Genomic DNA, 4,874 nt, shown 5'->3' with positions numbered 1-4,874 from the left:
CCCGTCTATCTTCTGAGGGAAACCTCCTTTGCTTCTCAGCATTGGCAAACACAGAGCAGATCCAAACAATGCTTGAACTTCTCCGTTGTAATAGGCTTGGTCAACATGTCAACATGATTCTCTGACGTATGCACCTTTTCCAATAAGACTTCTCCAGAAGCTGCCAACTCCCTTATCTTGTGAAACCTTATACGAATGTGCTTCGTCCTCCCATGATACACTTGATTTTTAGCCAAACATAATGCACTTTGACTATCACAGTGTAGCTGAACACCTTCTTGATCAACACCCAATTCGGATACAAGACCTTGTACCCATACTGCTTCCTTAGCTGCTTCCCCAAGTGCCATGTATTCAGCTTCAGTGGTCGACATCGCTACAATAGGTTGTTGTACCAATCTCCAGCATATAGGTGCTCCTGCAAGAGTAAATACATACCCTGTAGTCGACCTGCTATTATCAAGGTCTCCACCATAATCTGAATCCACGAACACAATAACTGAATCCTGCACTTCTCCTCCAAACATAAGCCCATACTCACTTGTCCCTTGTAAGTACCTTAGGATCCACTTCACAGAATCCCAATGTTTTCTTCCAGGATTCGATATGTACTTACTGACTTGACTAACTGCTTGTGCTAGATCCGGCCTTGTACACACCATTGCATACATCAAACAGCCAACTGCGCTAGCAGAAGGAACCTCTGCCATATCCTTGAGCTCTTCAGCAGACTTTGGACTTTGCTCTGCTGAAAGTATGAAGTGATTCGCCAATGGTGTAGAGACTGATTTTGACTTCGAGTGCTGGGCTTTTACTGGTGAACAGAGATTTAAGACACACAGATGCAACAAAGACAGTAGCATCGTGAATATTGTCACCAAGTTTTAGCTCAATTGAATCTTTTTAGATCGTTGGACGTTGCCATGAATAAGTATTCTCAGGACTGATTTCTGCATTATTCTTGCTTTTATTTTGATCCAGTGTCTGAAACTCATCTGCAACCTTTTATCCACTTCTTTCATACTTCCAACCACCAACTGTAACTCGGATGGTGATAGAAACTGTCTATCTTGTATGATCTCAGAATCCACCTCATCTCACACTAACTCTTTGGTATAGTTCAGTATGTCTGGAAGCATAAAAAGTTAAAAACTAACTTTCTACTTATATTATTATTTATTAACAACTAGGGTCATACGGGCGGGTAAAAACTTATAAAACTATTAAAAATATATTGATTGGTAAGATATATTTTAATATGTTTAGTTACTCTTGTTTCAAATAATAAGATAGTTTAATTTTACAAAATTATGATGCCAATGCCATTATGTTTCACTTAATTTACTCGAAATTATAACAAAACTATTCATGAAAATTGACTATTTTCACCTTTTTATGAATTGTTCTTATTTATTCTTAAAATTAGTTTTTTGTATTACATTGTATATTTTGGATTACATTATGTATATATATTGTGTATTTGCCTGACATGCAACTGTATTTTTCACCTAAAGTATTGTAGAAAAGTAATTAAACAAACGGTTTAACATATGAAATTCATCTTAATTGGAAAGTATATATATATATATATATATATTTTTTTTTTTTGGTAAAAATGTAAAGATTGGAAATTATATTCATATTATCTATGCTATTTTCTTGGAACGCATATTATTATCTATGCATACTTCTCAATTTTGATGGTTAATTCCAACTTTTACAAACAAAACCAAGACTACGAACAGAACACACAAAACAATCTTTATATTGAAAGTCATATATTTGAAGTTAGTTGGTCGATCCAACATTAGAGCCATTGTTTTTGTAATCCTTTTTTCCTTATCTTATTGTTAAGGTTGGTAAATTTTGGTTCGGAGTACATTTGTGAGTGAGTAACATTATCATAAACTCAGACAGTTATTATTAGATGTGTTCTAAGAGGTGTTCCATTCTTCTATCTTATAACTTACGATTTTGTTTTCTTTCAAATTCTGGGGTTTTCGTTCAGAAAGAATAAAAGTGGCTGCTGAGACCATTTTATAGTTTTAGTCCATGTTTTAGCTATTGGCTTATAAGCCGAGTATAGCTTTTTCTCTAATCATATTAATTTTCTTTAATCATATTAACTCTGGTCACACAAATGGAACAGATAAATTGTAGAGCACTTCAGCTAAGGTTAGAGATGAGCTGATTTAATTTGCCTCCGGATTCATGCTTTGTATCATCGCGAGACCATTTCAGCCTGTAGACCTTAGATTTGTGTCCCACGGGCTTCCTGTTCTCGACTCGAATATTGTGTTAAAGGAAGTTTATGCCTCTATAGGCCCTGGTGATAAGATCCTTGACCTTCCTTTGTTTAGACTTTCTTGCACTGTGTTCCGTCCAAAACCTGTAAGTTATATATGTGGAATACTCCTTTCATAGAAGAAGCAAAAAAAGACACAGGTTGCTATTTTAATAGTAAAACCAAAAAACAATTTTATATGATGCTTTCATTGAATACCTTTCACAACTTCTGCCTTCAGAGTAAGCCCGTGGAACTATTTGCCTCCATCAGCTGCAAGCGCATCTTGAGATGACGGTGGAGGGGAACAAAGAGAAATAATAGAAAGACAATAAATACCAAACTATACACAGTAATGTCTCGAAAATTAGAAATGTACATCCTAACTTGAGAGTTTAATCATAAGTCGCACCTCCATGATATATCAATGTTGAGTTCCTTTGAATCTCTCTCTTTCTCTTTTGTTCCAAGACTTGATAATGTTATTACTTATTGCTGATTGTCTTGCTAAATCAGCATGTAATCTCCACTCTGTACCCACCTTCGGGTGTTGAACTCTGTCTTTCTAGCTTAATTTAATTAAAGGTTTGATAAAAAAAATCATAAATCGTACATGTAAAGAGGATTACGACGTTTTTTCTTAGTGGTTTAACTCACCTGATCAGAAAAAATTAGCTAGTGGTGTCTAATATGCGTGAGAGAAGTGAAACTGAATCCCGAAAAAACAGTATCTTGGTGGCATTGTGGGAGGCCATGTCATGAGAGTCTTCGAAACCTGCGTCAAGTATTTATGAATTATGATGAAGAGGTGGAACGCTCTACAAAATACATAAACTGAAGTATGATACAGAGGAAATGAAAGAAACTAACCTTATCCAACAGTTTCAACACTTTCTCCTTAGTTTTTTCTTGCGTTGGTGTGAGTTCTCCCGTGTATGTTTGCCACTTGATTTCTTCAACACCCTCCTTCACGTTTAGACAGTTTAAGAGATAAATTAGTTCAGAATTTAATTTGACAAAAAGTCTCAGCAACACTTACAATACAAAAGTAATCATTACATCTGCTTCATCAATAGCATTTTTCCCAATGCTCCAAAACCATAAGCCCTGTATGGTGTCTGTCTTGCTCTCCGAAGTAAAGCTTCTCATTCAGAAAAGCTTCTCATTCAGATCCATCATCCATGTGTTCTTCTTATCTGAGCTACAAACCAATAAGTTTACAAAAAAGAGGCCTTTCATTCATAAAGTAGACAACTTTCTTATGTATAGAACCAAAGAGTAGAGAGCTGAGCAACATTACCAACGTCATCGAGAGTAGAAGGTAACACCAACCTCTCCCAAGTTCTCCATTCAAGAACAAATTTTAAAGTTGAGAAGCTTTACTTCAGAGAGATCGGAAAAACCATCGAATCAAGGACCACCGCGTTTGATGTTTCGAACTTCCCAGAATCGGAGCAAACACACCTCGACATCGGAAGAACAGCTGCCGGCGTTTAAAACACCAAGAAGAACAACTGAACTAGCCATTATACTGCAAATATTATGTTTATTGAGGATCTTAATGAACTGAGTGAAACGATGTTCTAGGGATGTAGGAGTACCTTTGTAATGAGGGTGTATAGGTAACGTAACGTTTCCAAGTTTTGGTCGCCAGAGAGATGAACGGATGAAGAACTCTGAAGACAATTAGATCGAGTTTCTTCCACACTTAGATCGGCCATTCTCAAGCTCTTCACGGGATTTGGCTCGTCGCTTTGATGAAGGAAAAAATCGAAGATTGGCTGCCGCAGTTTGAGATCTTCTGCAATTGGAAGTGAGATCGACGACTTTTGGGAGCTAGGAGACACCGGGGCTTCTGGTCGCGAGTTTAGGAGGCCGCGGCGGTGAAACGATGAACGCGGGCTCACGCCGCGAAAGAAGCTTGGTCACGACAATGGAGGGAGGCAATCGCGGTTGGACCACCAGCGATCATCTGGAGCCGCGACAGTGATGACAGGAAGAGTCGCGAGATGCTTCGAAGTCGCGGAGACGATGAACTCTTGCAGTAGAGATGGTCCTGTTGGGCTGCGAAAGAAAATGAAGCCCATCAGAATACATATTAAATGAAACGATGAGTTTTGTGTTTCTGGGACAGGTGTCAAGCTCATATTACACTATTTGATGAGGTGGCAGCCTCACAGAAGAGAAACGCTTTTCTTTATATTATCAGATATTAGACTAGATTAAGAACTTGCGCGGGATAGACATTATATATAAAAATTATTTTATGTATTATATGTTCTTACATATTATGAAATAATAAATATATATTGAATAATTAAAAGTCAGTAACTATTACATATATAATTAAATTGATGCGAACGTATAAATTAATTTTACTAATTTCTTACATATTATGAAATAATAAATATATATTGAATAATTAAAAGTCAGTAACTGTTACATATATAATTAAATTGGTGCGAACGTATAAATCAATTTTATTAATCCAAACATTTTTTTAAAAAAAATTGATAGGATATGTAATTAAATTTAAGTGATATTAACATACATAGTATATTTTTAATATTAATATCTATTTTTTTTTTAA

The 4,874-nt window shown here is 36.1% G+C and overlaps 1 long non-coding RNA gene across 10 annotated transcripts; it reads right to left on the bottom strand.

Moving 5' to 3' along the window:
* Nucleotides 1-2,029: 2,029 nt before the first annotated feature.
* LOC106303844 lies at nt 2,030-4,333 on the bottom strand. 10 transcript variants are annotated; one of them, XR_001262557.1, is made up of 7 exons: nt 3,886-4,333; nt 3,585-3,815; nt 3,344-3,485; nt 3,155-3,250; nt 2,942-3,059; nt 2,504-2,853; nt 2,030-2,389 (listed from the first exon to the last, which is right to left on the bottom strand). It is a non-coding gene; the product is annotated as an uncharacterized LOC106303844 (long non-coding RNA). The 10 variants fall into 10 exon arrangements; XR_001262572.1 differs by having other exon boundaries at nt 2,504-2,845; XR_001262561.1 differs by having other exon boundaries at nt 2,504-2,841.
* Nucleotides 4,334-4,874: the final 541 nt, after the last annotated feature.

Source organism: Brassica oleracea, chromosome C1, assembly GCF_000695525.1.
Source record: "Brassica oleracea var. oleracea cultivar TO1000 chromosome C1, BOL, whole genome shotgun sequence".
Classification (NCBI taxonomy): Eukaryota; Viridiplantae; Streptophyta; class Magnoliopsida; order Brassicales; family Brassicaceae; genus Brassica; species Brassica oleracea.
Note: the sequence above shows the minus strand (reverse complement) of the source record. Positions and strands in the feature narration are given on the sequence as shown.